This window comes from Magnolia sinica, chromosome 4, assembly GCF_029962835.1.
Source record: "Magnolia sinica isolate HGM2019 chromosome 4, MsV1, whole genome shotgun sequence".
Classification (NCBI taxonomy): domain Eukaryota; kingdom Viridiplantae; phylum Streptophyta; class Magnoliopsida; order Magnoliales; family Magnoliaceae; genus Magnolia; species Magnolia sinica.
This window is the reverse complement of record NC_080576.1, coordinates 325,054-343,439: the sequence shown is the minus strand read 5'-3', so window position 1 is coordinate 343,439 and position 18,386 is coordinate 325,054. Positions and strand designations below refer to the sequence as shown.

Below are 18,386 nucleotides of genomic sequence, written 5' to 3'. Positions count from 1 at the left end.
CAAGGGGTATGACATCTCAACCATGTTATCCAGTACAGTTTCATAAAAACGAATGAATATATTCGGCTGCTACTAAGTAAAGCAAGAGTTCTGGTACAGAATGAAGATCCAACAATGTTTTCAAGTATGACTGTATAAAAAAGAAAAGAAAAGAAAAAGAAAAGAAAAAAGAAAAAGAAAAAGAAAAGACAAATGGTGAAACAAGAATATTTAAGGAAAGGTGATGTTGGATTTTGCATGACTCTTTGTCACTTTTAGTTTGCTGACTGAGTTGATGAATGATAGATTGATAGTGGATCACACAAACAGGGTACTGGCCAAGATGGATACATTCCATTGGCATTACATTCTCAGTCATTGATGTCATGGCATGTGGCTGTTCTGTTGTTCCAGTGAATTTTTCTATACATTGTGTTAATACAACACTCTAGCATCCCAAGAAGACTGCTTCATCCATCATCTCTCACATTCAAGACTTCATGTACCTACTCATCTTTATCTTCATCTTCATCATAGTTGAAAGGAAGGGGCACTGACTTGAATGCATGATACTTTCCGACATTGTTCAAGTGCTCGTTCTCCAACCTGTTGAATGAATTAACCAACCACTATCGGTGAAAGGAATAATAAATAGACAAAAGCTATTAGTATGAGGTTTTCAGTCACTCCTGATGTGGCATGGTTTTTAGCAAGTTGAGAAATTAGTGTTTATGGCTGTTTGGCACTATTTTTCAGAGGCAAACATTAAATCAATAGTTACGCATGCCATGTTTGGTACATCCCTGTAGCATGTATTTGTTAGCCCCTACTAACAGTGTTCCAGACCTTCAGAGCAGAGTAAACTAGTCCAAAGCTTAGAATCTTCTATGAGAAGAATCTACATCATCTCGCATAAAGTTGCATTTAACAACCAGATATATTTGAGGCCTCTTTTGCTTTCGAATAAAGTGATTTTCTTAATATCCTGTATATTTCCCTTGTTTTCTTTTTCATCTTCAGCTTCTTAGTTTTAATTTGGGAAAAAGATGTTTGTAGTTCATATATCCTTAAACTGTTGATGCAAGATGAATAAATCTTTGATGGTTAACTCAATAAAAGAATTTTTCTTTTTTTCCTTTTGTAAAAATCCATAGTTTTGACCCGGTCAGAACAAGTGAGTTTCAACCATTAAAGTGAATAGAAATTAAAGAAAAGAAACACAACCAACCTGAAGAAGTTCCACATGCCACGTCGAAGTATCTCCAGGCAGGCAAAAGTTGCACTGAAGGCATTTTTATGTAGGAAAGACACTTGAAAATTGAAAATTGATTGCAGCCAAGCAAATCTCAGTAGGATATTCAAAACCTGCATTTTGGGAGATAATGTCTATATGTGGAAGCACTGAACATCAGTAACCACTCTCTCTTTTAAGTTCATTCCCCTACCATGGCTGTAAAGTAAACACTTTTGTGCGAGATGAGGAGTTTGTCTCTCAGCCAACGGTTTTTTGATGTCCTTTGCAGAAGTCCCCAGTCATAGACAAGGTCCCAGTATGTACTGACAACCGCTGCAACTGCTGAAGTGATTCCAGCCACTAACCTCCAATTCATTCCCCCTTGGACTTCATAAGCAGTCCTCATGATGAGTGCAAGGATCGTCCCAAAGTATTTCAGTCCATTGTATACATGCATTACATCTTTCTCTTCAAATGTGCGCCTCACACACTGCAATGCCACCAAGACAATCAACAAAACTAAATAAGAGCTGACATTTGGGGCAGTTAAAACTTTCTGGATTTCTGTTTTTGTGATATTTAAATATTCATGAGAAATGGAAGCGCATGCATACATACATACAAGTACTATGAAGTTGATTTAGTGGGAGCTTCTCATGAGGTTGAGCTGTGTGGACCCACCGTGCTGTGTCAGACATCACCTCCATCAATCATATACACTCGTGAGACATGGGCCGAAAAATCAAGCCAATCCTTGACTTAGATGGACAATGAGGGCCAGGCTTGGATAGAGCTTGGCCTGGCCTATTAACACCCCTAACCATGGCGTCTCCTGCAAACCAGACTGTGTACTTAGGCGAGCAAAGGGGTTGTTGGCTTGGGTGGGCCCCACCTTGATATGTTTTTGAAATCCACTTCGACCATTGATGTATCAACTCACGTTAGGCTCAAGGCCCAAAAAGTAGCCATACCAATGGAAACAACTGATAGGGGGACACCAACCTTGAATTTTTATGGGTCCTACCATGATGTGCATGTATAATTCATTCTGATCATCAGTTGAGTCATCCGTTTCTAGGCCTGGGGCCTAAAATAAGATTGACTAGTGATTTAGGTGGGCCACAACAAAGGAAGCAGTTGGGAGAGAGATGTCCGTAATTTTATTTTTAACATAGCCCACTCTGATCATTATGTAAAATTCATTCAAACCATTGGTTTGATGCCAAAGATCAGACCCATTTGTGATTTAGGTGTGCAACTCTAATGGGTGGGTGGGTGGGCTTGACTTTTAAGCCTGAGCCTGGCCGTTGGGCTTGATACTCCAGTCCAAGCCTGGCCTGAATGACTGCTGGCCTGCCTTACCTAAAATTGAGTCACACACTTGATGGTCAGTGGGATTTCGAAAACACCCGTCCATTTGCTTTCAGGTAAGCAGCCCATTTACAATCTGCTCGAAGGAGGCCTGTGTCTGTGTGTGTAAATTTTCTCCTAGGCAATGGTTTGCAATGTCCGATCCAACATGCAGTGGAGAGGTTGCAGCCTCAAGCAGGTCTAAAAGTGCTTATGCAGTTTTAATAAAAGCAAAACCGGGTAGTTTAGGCAAATCAAAATTTCAGCAAATGAGTGCTGAGAATATCGTGTGATTAAAAGTAGCTTGGAATTCTGGGCATTAGAATGGTGGTTTAGGCAAATAAAATCCTGAAATGTGAAGTATTTTCCAACCAATTCGGTTCTACAGCTGGCAATACACATAGAAAGCCTCATCTTTTGTGTCAACCGAACTGGATGATTGAAATGACTGACACTTCCCATTTTTAAATGCAAAGGACCAAATTGAGAAGCATAATAAACATTCTGTAACAATCCATGACTTTGAAATGCTCAATGAGCGGATTAGAAATTCTAGAAAAAATAAAGATCATTATAAGTACTGCATGTGTGTCTATCTATCTATATATATATATATATATATATATATATATAAAATAAGAGTGCAAACTCACTTTTTAAAGTAGTATACTTATCATTCGAATGAAAGCAAAGAGATGTTTTGAATCTGGTTAACTTGCATAGGTACATGTGATTCAAAGAAACTGAAATTTGTTTCTCATTGCTTGGATGTTTTAAAAAAGTAAAACCAACCCTCCCAGTTCAGTTTAATCTAACAATATTGTTAATAAAATTTGATTTTCCACTAATTCTGAAAAAGAAAAAGAAGGAAAATGAGCCATCCAATCGTAACGAAATGACAAGATGAATTTTGGCTACAAGGATGATGGGAATACATACCTGAAGGAGACGGGCCCAATATGGAATCACTGCCACAATGAATACAAAAGTTTTATAAACAGGATATCTGAGGCAGTCATTCTTTCTTTGTTTGAAATGTCCCCAACCATAGTAGCAGACGTAGAATTGAAGACTACGAATGGCCTGCACCTGAAACAAAATACAATTCAACTTGTGTCATAATCTAAACTTTCCATAAAATAACTTGTGTGTAATCAATGCAACAAATACATAGATATGTGTGATGGCATGTGTCGGAATAGACTAGTGCATGTCTATAGGTGACAAACATTGAATGAATTTGTACAATAAAGAGACTGTCCACTTAGTGATCGCATCAACTAATAAACTTGGCGGATGTTGGGAAAATGAGTAAGCTAGAAATGAGCCACTATTTCAAAGTTCTAACGTAACGCATGCTAAGACATTAAAAAAAGAAAAGAAAAAAGAAGACAAAAATGAATGTGTTTTTCCTTTATATGCTAGAGAAGGTGCACCATCTGAACTACAGGCTCAACCTTATCCACACCAAGGAATTCTCTCCTTTGTGGCTGCATGAATCTTCGTGAAATAATTGTAACAAATACTCACAAAGTGCCTGACCTGTTACAATTCAATTATCATAACTGCACTGGACGATACTGTCATGATAGTAATGCAACTGTGGTACATTGACTTGGATGCTTTAAATCTAATGTCTCTAGCTTCCACCACCCCAGGAAAAAGAGTTTCTGATACATCTAATAAAAACTAGATCTAATGAGATCACGATACCAAACCTGGCTAGTTAGCTGGTCTGCCAAGAAAAAGTCCGGTAGGGTAACCTGTAGAGCAAGAAAAGCATATGTTACATCATGATTCTTCTGTAATTGTGGAACAATTCATTTCATATCATACCTTGTACAGAGGAGCACAAATGCAATGAAATGCACACTGGAGTAGGAAGAAGCGATTGGAACGATATATGATGTTGAAAGGACAGAATGTCACAAGAAGTACAAACTGCATAAATGATCATAAGTTAGGTGATCTGAATCCATTAGATCCAAGGAGATATCCTACAATTGACATCTACAATTCAAGGATGCCCTATAAAATGCTGGAGAGAGACAAACTAGACCTCGACATGCATTAGTGTTTGATTTGGAGACCCTGGAAAATCCAACTAGCTTATATGTTCACGCAGTTGTATGATAATCTGGGGAGATATATTAACAAGTGAAAATGGTAAGACAAGGCAATGACACACATGCATCAGCTTCCCCATCATCTGTCACATGGCTATGTAAGGCAGACCCATTTAATTGGCCCTTAAAATGGTAGCTTGGTAATTTGCAAGAAGTGAGGCCTACCTGATGCCACTTGGTCACATTAACAAAAGCATAAGGTGCAGAAAATTATCTAGATGAACAGAAGTATGTTAGAGGTATATAAATAGTAAGTATGAAATGGAAAAAAAAAAAAAAGATTTTAAACTGGACATCCACATAGGCATGTCTGAGCATACGCTATCTGAAGACAGATTTTTAGATGGGGGGAAGTGCTTGCTACATTTTTATCAATGTCAAATCAATGTGCTATCGCTAAGAGAGAAGTTTGTCGGCAGAATCTTACTGTGACTAAGCCCAAAGGGACCAATTCGGTTAATGGCTTGTATTAGTTCGTTTTTGGGTCCATCTGCATATCCAAGTTAGTGAGGACACCAGCCAGTGCTAATACTGCAAGAGCAGTGCTGAGAAGGGAGACTTCTCTGTAACCCAATTCGGTTCCTTGCTTGAATCCAAATATAAATGGATAATTGACACGATAGCGCCTCCAAAAGTAGATATTTGCAGCATACATAAGCATATGTAGGACGATGTATCCAAAAAGGCTGCAAGGAAGTTGATAACATATTGGATAAAGAAGTGGAAAGAGTTTGATCAGTACTATTATCATATAAACAACTTCAACTTAGGAAAGAATACTACTTTGGGGTTAACACGTTGAATTCGACAGAGTTACCATCATTAGTTACATTATGAAAATGATAGAGCAAACTGGAGACACCTATGTGAAGGTATTCTCACAAAAGGCCATGATCAGTGTTTTGAAAATCAGTTTTAGTAAAGGGCCAAATCAACTATACCTGTAGAAGTTTGAAAGCAGTCTTTTGGGCATTTCTCTGTTTCTTCCTTTTTGACCCACAATTACTTCTAGTTTGCTTCTTTTTTCCCTATTATTAATGGTAGTGCCTTCCTTAAAAAAGAGGAATGTATGTGTTTCCAAAGTGTTTGTTGTATGCCTAGTCATTGCTTACCTGTAAAGGGGAAACATGGTTAGCATGTATGTAGTACTCCCTTCCTGATCATAAACTTTGCGGGCAGGCACTATCAAAATAAGGGCCACCAAGAGTGATATTGAGCAACCAGAAAAAAAGCCTGCAAATGATTATAGAGAAAAGTTACCATAGAGCTCTTGCCCTACAAAAGATTCCACAAAGAAAAATTTTGTTGTTTAAGAACAACAAAATCAATTAAAATGGAGAACCTACTCTTACTGCCAGGGAAAAATTTTTATCGCTTTGTTTTATGCTTTCTATATCATGTTTGCAAGGACGATATGACCTTCATTTGAAAGATTAGATACTCTTTTCCTATCATGAGATTGCATTTTGTGATATATTCCATTTCTTATCAAGCATGTGAGTGATATATAGTGATTTATGTTAATAGTATTTTCTCATTATTTTTGCCCGATGAAATGTAATACACTAATTATTCACTGCTGGCAACACATCACTAAAAGATAAGCTCACAACCTTTACGAACCAATTTTAAAAGGCAATGAACTGGAATAAGCTACCACTGAAGCTACAAACAATTGATTCAAACTTCAAAGAAACATCCCTACATCTGGAAAGTGTAGAGAATGGGATATAATTTCAAAAAATGTTTTGTGGAAGGATCTAAGCAAACAACTTTCCATAAAAGAAAAGTTGGAAAATAAATATGAAAAGATATCCTTTCTATTACCATATGCAAGTCTTGCCCATGAACATGCATGTAGTCTCAAAATGCTCATCTAATGATTGAACTTGAGAGGTTTTTCTACACTCGCATCCAGGGATTCATAAATCATGGCAATCAATTCAAGATATGACAAGATGTGTGATGCATATGATTGGATCTATCTTTACCCAGGAAGAATGTTATTCTATGCCTTCCTCTTTTCGCCGTTGGCCTCAAGGTGTTAATGCCTTTGCTACGGTTTGAATTGGAGAAATGCTTGATGAAGGTACCCTCCACCCTCTGCAAGAGCCTGGTAACCTGTGAAGGGAAGGTGAAGGATACAATCAAGGTACTAGATAACTATAAGGCAACAGATGCACGGAAAAAAGAATCAATGGCAACCGATACCGTAGGCCCTATGAGATATATGTGTTTCAGTGCCAAACACAAACACAGGGTACTAGATGGCTCGGTCGACAAACCATATATGCCATAACTTCTCTCTAGTGAATTTATAATATTGGAATCCAAAAGATGTATCATTACATAAATATTAGTTCATAGAAGCACTATGTTAGGAAAATCCAGCTACATAGAAAGATATTACCAGGACACATAATATGCAAAGGAGATAGGTTACGTCCAAAAGAGAACATGAGAAAAGATGTCCGAGTACCCATTTCCATGAACATATCCACGTTCCACACAAGGCAATTTTCAACTAGTGGAGAGTCTCCTTTTCATCTATAGACCACACTGAATTTCATACAAGGATGATGAATGCAAAATTCATCTCATCAGAGCTGCCAAGATAGGAATTGTCCACCATGTTCAAGTAAGGTTTAGACGCACTCCTCGAAGTTATCTGCAGTTATAAAGAAGAAAATTTTTATTACAGCGAGCAAAAACATAAACATGATCCAAAGCTACCCAAAAGGAAAGTAAAACTTGAATTTTTGTTCCAGGCCTACCCAATCGGAAGCAAACAAGAAATAATGCATTTCGCTCTACAAAAACCTCTTTCAATAACTTTTCTATAGCAAGCTGTATAAGGACCCATCTATAAAACATGGACAAGTATAGACATTGACTGTGATGTTCGTGATTAAAACCTTTTGACGACTTGTGTCATTGAAGTAGCTTTAAGAGAGATGGCTTGTACATTCTATATGTAGAGAGTCTCCAAGTAGTCCTTATGTATTTGCATTGAATGAACATGCATAAACCTTAGATTACCATGATTACATATAAATTAAGGTGCAATTAACATAAAAATGCAATTAAATGAACAACTTTGTGGTTAGCTAGACAACCGGTGAGGTTGTTTTCTTCTGTAGGAATATTGGACCCCCAAAAAGAGCCTGCTAAATCCAGATCCAGTTTTACGGTGACTTTTAAGCTTAACAGCCCAGAGAAACCTTTGCCTATTCTAACTCAAGCACAGAAGGCAGAGTAATAAGCTTGCATGGACAAAATTACTTAACATCATCATAGCCTTTTCCTAGAAGCTTCCCAAATCCTGTTTCATCAAAAAAAAATTGAAACAGGAATTCTCATGGAAGGTTGGCCAAAGTTCTACAATCGTCTGCTTCCCTGACATCAACCCTCCTTTACCAGGTTTGGGGACCGACAAGTCCAATTGCTATCAGGTGGAGTTTCCTAAGCAGAATAACTTCTGTTGTACTTATTAATGCTCAAGTTTCAGGTTTAACTAGGAAATAGGCCTTTCAAATTCTATTAGTTTGACTCAGTCAAATGTTGAAAAAATAAATAAATCCTGGAATGTAAAACCTTGATCTAGTCGATGATTAAATAGGTTGTACTTCTCACAAATGTAAATTTTGGACTAGGTTTTCATGGCCCAACCAAGACTCAACTTGTCTTAGTTCAGGACCAATCAAATGACAGTGTTTCTCTTCTAAACATTGATTGATGTAACTCAGGAAAGTGAGATGTGAGAAGAGCCAATACATACAGAGGATTTACAACATTCTCTGTTTCACTGTCGATGTTACTGAATTTGAGGCAATGTTCCAAGATGAACTGAGGTTCACCAACATGTTTTGGTACATGCATTGTTAGGAGTATCCCTGATATTATCCATAAGCCCAGCTCAGTGATACCGATAACATTGGTAGCGATACCGATAACACTGGTAGTCTCAGAAATTACAGGCATTGCTGAGTATCACCAATGTATCAATATTGTCAATGTATTGTCAATATTTTTGACTCTGTAAATTTCAGGTGTCGCTTGTATCACCAATGTATCGAAATCGCCAATATTTTTTACTGTGTAAATTCCAGGTGTAGCTTGTATTGTCAGTGTATCGACGATATTTCAATAATATCACTAATGTATTGATATTGTCAAAAGTCTTTTTACTGCAAAAGTTTCCATTTCAATTTTTTTATGGGGCTCATGGTCGTATTGTACTTCTGACCGTAGTTGCAAAACAGCAAAGAGCAAAAAAAAATAAAAATGGTGTCAGAAATTTTCATGTTTAATTCGGTGTAGATCGTTAAAAAGATGGAAAAAAGGGAACGCCAAAGGTTTAGAGGATGAAAAGTTTGGGTTTAGTACAGTTTGGACTCAGAAAAATAGAAAATTTAATCAAAATAATCTTTCCATATTAAACACATTTTTTGCTTCTCTGAAATCCTTCCTTCTCCAGTAATCCTTGTATAAATCAATCTATCCAGTAATCCTTGTATAAATCAATCTATCTCTATTAAACAATTTTCACCTTCTACTCAATTTTATTGATGGGTGGTGACTACCAATTTCTATTCTTTAAGTTGGTATCAAAAGTTTTTTGATAAAACATGTTTTATTGAAGAAAAAAAATGTTTAATTCAGATTGCCCAAAAAACTGAGTTTTTTTTTTTTTTTTTTCCTATCTTTCAAAATGTGCAGAGTTTTAAACGTGATCAATTATGAGAGTTTCTTTCTTTGTTATTTATTTATTTATTTATTTATTTTATTTTTTATTTTAGAGTTTTGCTTTTCAAAAAATACAGAGTTTAAAACAGAGTTTTGGTAACTAGACTTGTGATGTACAAAACCGTCATCAATTATCCGATGTAGATTGTCCTGATTATAACACTGAAGCACAACTAAGAGAATTGAATACATACTGTATAAGTATAAAATTGTGCAAGTAAAACTCAAGTTTGAAGCTGACAAAAAAAAAAAAAAGACGAGGAAAAGAGAGAACATTTGAGCATTTCGGTTGAGATATGACCTTGTCATATTTCTTCATGATCTTGGAGTAAGCCAAAAGATTCAGAAAGCTGTTGCATCCATTAGCAAAAGTATGATACACTTGATCAAGCAAACAAACCATCCCACATGAAAGATAGCAGGAATAAATGTGGAAAACTAACAAACAGAGGTGGATCAAAATAAACCTAAAACCTGTTATTCTTGTCCTTAAAAATACCTGTAGCTCTTGAGGAGACGGAGCTTTTGGTAGAATTCAATAAAGGCCTTTCTCAATTGTCCCTCAGCTTTCCTCAGCTCCTCCTTACTGAAACTTAACTCTTTATGATTGGAATCCATCAACATGCCTTTTAAAGTTGAGCGTGGAGTTTCAAGTGAGATGTTGATCTTAACATGCTTAAGGACTTGTAATGGAGATGGTCTAGATGGTGACATCTTTTTGCTCATCTTTTCTCTTTCCCGGTGACTATTATTACTAGCATTGCTTGTGAGTTTGGTCACATTGATTCCTGTTTCATCCTCCTCATACCCCTCTGCTGAGTACCCTTCACTGCTCATCTCAACTTCCTGTATTGCATCCATACGTGCCGCTGCCTTTCCTGTACCGTTTCAAGTACGAGTCATTTTATTTTTTACCTTTTTGTCTTAAAAGTAGTATCAACTAATGATTGGATTTGCCTGATTTTTTGACGTGTCCAATCTTTACAGTGGAGCGCACGGGTTGAATTATCTCCAAGTTAGAAACCAAATCGTTTTTTTTATAAAATTTTTTTTCTTCTAAGTATCTCTCTATCACAGGGTGTCTCCATAGGGCTATCCTTCACTACAGTAGTTATAACTACGGCTCACGTCCCAGTCTAACTTAAACTATTCACATTGAAACTTTTATTGTGTCTTGCATTTTTGCTATAGCATAAACTAATTTTAAACTGTTTAGTTTCATTAGATTAAACTGTTTGGGTCCTTACTCATGCCTCCATGGTAGATTCACAGGAGTTTCAACACCAAGTTATAAGGATTCGAGTACCCATTGCAGTGAAATCCTACTGTAGTGAGAATGCATGAGTAAGTAAAAAAAAAAAAAAACCTATTTCTTAAGAGATTGCTTGTGACGACGGGTGGAGAGGTCTATGTGCCCAATGCTGTGTGGGGGCGTTCGTGGTATGGCCCACATGAGTTTTGGATTTGCCTGATTTATAGAATCCTATCCTATTATGTGGTGGTGAATTTGTCATGCACATCTCTGTGGACCCCACACTCACAGGCAATCCGCTCCCTTAGGGCCTGTTTGGATGCCTGTAAGTTGGGTAAGTGGGAAGTGACTTACAGGGAAGTCACTTACAGGTGGTGTTTGGGGGAGAAAAATCACCTGTAAGTAACTTACAACCTGTAAGTCACTTACAGGCAAATCTACCAAAAAACTGCAGGGGGATGGGGGTGGGAAGTCACTTCCCTGTAAGTCACTTACAGGCTCAACGGTCAGATTTTTAAAAAGAGGGGAAGAGGGAGAAACGCACCACCAATCCACCAAATCTCTCTCCGTCTCTGCAATCTCTCGCTGCAGTTACTGCCTTCCGTCTCTTCTCCTCCTAAAACGGTAGGGTTTCATCTACCATTTTTTTCTCCTTTGAAAACGGGAGTGGTTTGACATCCAAACAGTCACTTATACGCACCTGCGTATTTTTTCACTCGTGTCATGGGCCTCTAATCCGAACGGACCATGTGATGCAACATCCCATGAAACCGTCAGGGACCGTGGCCTGTGGTTGGTGATCCTGTAGATCGTTTATCTGGTTGGTCTCACTGTGGCCTGTGGTTGGTGATCCTGTGATGTACTCGCAGTGTTGGTGAATCTCTTAGATTGCACAGTTAGAATGCAAGTAATTTAATGATCTACATCAGTGTTGGTGAATCTCTTAGATCGTGAGCATCAAACTCCTCATTAGAGAATGAGAAAAACTTTGATGATAGAGTGGGATTGATGATGTGCTGGCCCTTGGAAATTACATCAGATTACACAGTTGGAATGCAAGTAACTTAATTATTAGATTTTCTATTAATGTTTTTAAGTTTATTCTCAATGCTTAGATTGAGTTATTACTCCATATTATAGATTTTTTGAATTCGTGGGCCCACTTTTATAGCCCACTTGATGATTGGTTTAGCTTAATAATTATCTCAAATATTCATCTTGATGGGCTTAACAAAATAACATATTTGATCCCATGTTTTTTTTATATGATTATAACATTTTAGAACGATTCCCCAATCTAAGCTACGCTCGATGTGAATATACAGCTTTCTACCTGTAAGTAACTTGCAGGTTATCCAAACAGAAAAAGTAACTTACCTGTAAGTGACTTACAACTTACATCCAAACAGGTTACCTGTAAGTAACTTTCACCTGTAAGTCACTTATAGGTAAGTCACTTACAACTTAAAAGAACTTACAGGCATCCAAACAGGCCCTTAGGAGTGGCCACGAACATGGTCAACCAAAATTTTAGCGGTTAAAGTAGTTTCTAAATAATAATAAAATCAAAAACAATTTTATTTTGATAAAATTTCCATAATATATTAATTGTTTTCGGAGACCGGCTAACCGAAGACGTACCTGTACACCTGGCAACCCTTCTAGCTTATACACCTGAATGGACATCTAATGGACGCGGCTTCCCGTGCCTCTGCCCCAGGAACTTGACGTGGTTGGAAGCTGTGGGGCTCACAGAGATGACCGTGACAAATTCAATCCGTCCATCAGTTTCAGAAAACCACGCTTGGCAAGAGTAAAAAATCAGGCAGATCCTGAACTCAAACACGGAACTTCCTGCGGGCTGAGGATTAAATAACTACTGTTGAAAGTTTTGGACGAAGCCAATATCTGTTTCATCCAGGTATACCTGATCTTATGAAAAGGTTGGATGAGTACTCCGACTCATGACGTCGTGTAGAAACTCTTGTGAGTCTGCCATCGAGGCATGAATGAGTATAAGTAACACTGCATTGCTGAGGTAGAAATGCGCGCATGTAAAGGCACACGTGTGGCAAACCGTCACCTACTAAATCCATTCTGACGTCAGCATGGGATGTAGACCAGGTCTCATGCGGAAACGGATCGGCCACGGCTGGTGGACTGTGCTCTGTGGGCCCCACCATGATATATGTGTTTCATTTATGCTGTCCATATATTTTTCCTGATCATTTTATGGTATGAGACCAAAAATAAGGTATATAAAAATCTCAAGTGCACCACATTACAGGAAACAGTGTTGAATGAGTGCCAACCATTAAAAACCTGTTGGGAGCTATAAAAGTTTTGGATCAAGCTGATTCTTGTTTTGTCCCTTCATCTGGGCCTGTATGACCTAATCCACAGATTGGATGTCAAATAAACAGTACAGTGGGCCTTAGGAGGATTTTAATGATGGATATCCAATCACTATTGTTTTCCTCTGGTGCGGTGCACCTGATATTTACATATCTCAGTTTTTTCGATAAAGCGCCACAATTATCTATAAAAATGGATGAAACACATACATCATGGTGGGCCCCACAGAGCACCGACCATTCAGCCACTGGGCTGGTGGCAGGGGAGTAGCCAATCTGTTTCCGTCCTGGCTCCGGGTGGGTCTTTATAAATACCTATCTTAAATGTAGATGGGTCTTTGAAAATACCCAAAATAGGGATTGGCTGGTGTACTGCACACTAGCTATCTAACTGGTGTGTTAACGTCACCAAGTTCTGGGTCCTATCATGAGGCATGTGTTATATCCAAGTTGTCTATTTATCCGGCGAGTTCGTTCATAAGTCTTCAGCCGCAAAATAGGACAAGTCTAAAGATCAAGAGGACCACACTGCAAAAAGTAACGGCGGATTAAACATCTACCATTGAAATCCTTTTGGGGGTCACATAAGTTTCGGATCAATATGATATTTATTTTCCCTCTTCATCTAGGTCTTTGTGACCTTACGAACAGATTGGATGGAAAATAAATGTTATGGGGCTCTAGGTATGTTTTAACATTAAAAATCATTATCCCACTGTTATTTGTGCTGTGGTCCAGTTGAACTTTGTATTATTCATTTTTGTGTTCATTTCCTAAAATGATCTCGGAAAATGGATGAGTGGTATGGATATAATAAATACATCATTTTGGGGCATATTATTTTGATCTTTTTTGAATCTTTAGTACAGTTTGGAGCTAAGGAGTGCCAACGCTCGTCTTCGCACGACACGTACCCACACCAACTATACAGCGGGTGTGTAGTACACTAGCCAATCGGCTTCCTTACATAAGAGAGATGCTTGTATGTAAAATCCTAAAATTATTTGTGCCGTTTATACAATGAAGTCAGTTGTTCATTTCACGTGCCTCCCATCTTATCACGTGTGGTATGGCATCCGACCCATCTATCATGTTCTCCCCACCAGGTAGGCTGATCCAACCATCATGGCAGCCAACACCTGATTTTGAAGGTTTTTGTGTGTTTGTCAATTATTTTTATATGGTGGGGCTCACCTGATGGTTGGGTAGGCATGATTTTTATTTATTTCCATCACTTGAAAGGGCCAAAAGTATTCACGCAGCAAGGTGGCCCACATAGGTAGGTGGGTAAATAACTTTTACATTCACGTGAATAATGTTGGGATGGTAGTGGAACAGGACACGACAACGTACAATTCCCCAGGAACAGGACTCGACAATGTACAATTCCCTATAACTAGCGTAAGAGAACCCAATGCCATTCCACCGTCCACGCATTCAAATTTTATTGTATTTTATTTATTATTATTATTATTTTTTTTAAAAAAAAGAAAAGTTCAGTTCAGCCGATTGGATGACGAATTACCATGCATCCAGCTGAAAACTACCATCATTTCTTGTGCATTTCACATTCAACCTTTCTACTAGGTTTGCTCCCTACGTTGAGGTTTCATCTGGTAAGCTACGATATTAAAAACAAATGTCTAGCCATTGATAAAGAGCAATACTCACGTCAATTAGTGGATAACGTACCTGTTGAATAGGTAGGTCCGGTCATGATGATCAATTATGCAAAGTTCATCGGGTGAGCAAAACCATAGAAAATAATGTATAGCTGCTGATAAATAATAAAATACAGTGGGGTTCTCTTGATGGGTTAATGGGTCTGATTTTTACATAATTAGCTGATCCTTAATTATGGTGGGGCCAACTATTGCAACTGTTGGATGTTGTGTGAAGATGACAATGTTGGAAATCATTTGCTAAGTGGACAGCAACTAATTTGTCCAATACTTGGGTGTGAGAAATTTTCATTGACAAAAGTTTTTTAAAAAATAAAATAATAATAATAATAATAATAAATTGCAAGTCTTGGTCTGCACAATGCTCCAAGTATAGATGGGCCGGGCTGATTTTGTCCATGGGCCCATCCAATACATTGCAGAGGGACTCCAATTGCATAATTGCATAGTGTAGCACACAGTACTGCCTCCTTAACTCGTGTACTTACCCGAATAGCTATGTGGGGCCCACTATGACGTATTATTTTATCCACACCATCCATTCACTTTGCCAGCTCATTCAAGGACGTCGGTTAAAAAATAAGGTAGATCCAAATCTCAAGTGAACCACATCATATAGGAAACAATAGTGATTGAATGCGCGCCGTTCAAAAGTTCAAGGGCTACTAAAGTTCTGGATCAAGCTGATATGTTTTCTACCCTTATCCAAGTCGGTGTGACCTAATCAGCAAGTTGGATCTATGTGACCTAATAAGCAAGTCGGATGGCAAAACTGATGTGCGTTTTCCCTTCATTTAGGAATGTGTGACCTAATCACCAAGTTGGATCTGTGAACCTAGTTAGTAAGTTTGATGGCAAATCAACATCATAGTGAGTACTAGGAAGTTTTTAACTCTGGGTATTCATTTACCACTATTTCTTGTAGCGGGGCTCAAATGAGGTTAGGATCTGTCTCATTTTTGAGCTCATGCTCTAAAATGAGCTGAAAATGGATGGACAGCATGGATAAAACACATACATCATATTGGGGTCCCACAGGTTTTCCCTTAGCACGTAGTACCAACTTCAAAGGTGTCGTGGGATGCAGGCCACCCTCTCAGTGGTGTGTTGATGCATTGAGCATTGTAGGCCCAGCATGACATATATGCTTTATATGTGTCCAACTCATTTTATAACATGCACCCAGAAGGAATCAGGATTAATCCTCTGCTTGCCACAAGTAGGAAAATCTTACTTTTATGTAATGTGATTGGTCCATGTTATTATTGATGTTGTCGACACTACTATATTAAATGCAGTGTGTGCATGTTTCAATTAACTTGCAACAATAAAGAGTTTTCTACTTGTGACAAGCAAAGAATCTGGATTCACTCAAAAATAAAGTAGATTTGCTGCTGAAGTAAACCACAACCTAAGAAACAGTGGGGATAATGACACTCACTGTTGAAACCTTTTCATGGCCCACCGTAATGTTTATTTGTCATCTAACTTGGTAAGGTCACTCAACCTAGATGATGGGAAAAAAACACAAAATTCAACCTAATGGAGAACCTTGGTGACTCTAAGAAGTTTTTAATAATCGTCATTCAATTGGTACTGTTTCCCGTAGTGTGGTTAACTTGATATTTGGATATACTTCATTTTTGTGTTCATACCCTAAAATAGAGTTGGCCATCGAGTCGAGTCGAAATGAGTTAGGGTTGACCCAGCTCGATCTAGTTTTGAAATAGACCTGTCCGGAACTCGACCCAACTCGAGTCCGGCATGCCTGACCTGATCCGAGTCCGGGTCTAGCCTGAACTAGTCCGAACTGAGTCGGACCCAATCACAAGTAGCGAGTTGGGTCGAGTCAACACCGAGTCGGGTCAGATGCTATGGGTATCCACACGCTGAAATCACAACTCAAAACCTAGGTGCACCTGCTAGAATTGCAGCCTCTCCATCAGCTACAATGCATCTCATATATGAAACCTCAAATTTGAGGGTTTTTTTTCTTTTCATATACATGTAGGAGTTGGGTTTCGGATCGAGTGAGTCAGTACCGAGTTGGATTTCAGGTCGAATCGAGTCGAGTTACTGGGTGACCCGAACTCGACTCGATTTGAGTTCGGATTGGACGAAGTCTACTTGATTCCAATCGACTCACCCATGGCCACTCAGTTCGGAACGAGTCGAGTTTGAACGAGTTAGCGAGTGGAGTTTGCCGAGTCGAGTCGTTGGGCACCCAGCTGAGGGGCAAAACGGATGAACGGCTTGGATATAGAACACACAGCGTCCAACACATCAACACACCACCGCTAACACCAACACCACCTGGTCCGTGTCCGGTGTTGTGTTAGAGTTGCTGGGATGATGAACTTTCTCATTTGAAGAGAGAGAGAGAGAGAGAGCGACCTGGGGCGGCAGGAGTAGTTGGCATGGTTGGGGTGGGTGGCGACCAGTTAAAGGCGGTGGGATGATGTGGATTCTCGACCCTGAGTCGGAAGGCGATGAGAGCATTCATTTGCCTGTTAAGGGAGTTGGCCTCATTCATCATTTCCTCAACATTTGCCTTGTAGAATCTATTCACTTAGTTGAACTCCTCGTCCAGCCTCTTGAAAAAGATCACCTCGTACTCACCTCCAACATCCGATGACATTAGGAACATGGTTTCGTATGATGATCCTGATACCTTATCCTCTCCTTCCTCACCTCTCTCCACCGCATTCACCAGGATCACCTGCTCCTCACCTGACTCCCCTTTCTCACTCCTCTGTTTGGAGCTGTACCTTCGTGTTAGGCCACTGAAGGCCCTGTACATTGTCATCTTCCTCTTCAACCCACCCTCTGGAGTCGCTGCCATGGCTGGATTCCTTTGCTGCTTAATTTGGAGGATTTCTTTCAATATTCCTTTTAGCTTGTTGTTAGTCCATGTAAGCTCTTTGCCACTCCGGCACCATCTGTGATGCAAATTCTTTCCCAAACTTCATCTTTTTCCTCTTCCCACCCACTCCCTAAACAAACAATCTCTTCAACAGACTAGACAGAGATAGATGGATGGAGAGAGAGAGAGAGAGAGAGAGAGAGAGAGAGAGAGAGAGAGAGAGAGAGAGAGAGAGAGAGAAGCAACAAGGATAAATAAGAGAGACCGAAGAGAGATTAAATGAGAGAGAAATTTATAGTCAAAAAGTTGGTAGGAGAGGCAATCCAACATAGAAAAGGGAGAAATAGACAAATTCAAATCGGAAGATTTTATCAAAAAATGGCTGCGAAACAAGGCAAAAATTTTGTTTAAGGAGAAGAAAACGAGAATATAGAGCAGACAAGACGCCGCCACGGTGCTTTGAACGGAGAAATGAGGGGATAAAAACGGAAATACTACCATGGATAAAAGCACCCTGGAAAGAGAACAAAGAGACGCGGGTTGCCTACAGTGCCGGTAGGACCCGCAGCATGACGTGACGCAAGCTCTGTAGGGCCACCGTGATCTTTGCCTCTTAACCATACCGTCCTTCCGCTTTTCGAGCTCATTTTGGAGCAATGATCCAAAAATAAGGCACAGATCCAAAGCTCAAATGGACCACACCAAACCACAGGAAACGGATATGATAATGATGTCCTCAACCGTTGAAACCTTCATGGGACCCTTAACTTGACGTTTATCTGTCATCCAACCTATTCATG

At 39.0% G+C, this 18,386-nt stretch overlaps 1 pseudogene; it reads right to left on the bottom strand.

Moving 5' to 3' along the window:
* Positions 1–70: 70 nt before the first annotated feature.
* Positions 71–18,086, bottom strand: LOC131242033 (phosphate transporter PHO1 homolog 3-like; annotated as a pseudogene).
* Between the last annotated feature and the right edge of the window lie 300 nt (positions 18,087–18,386).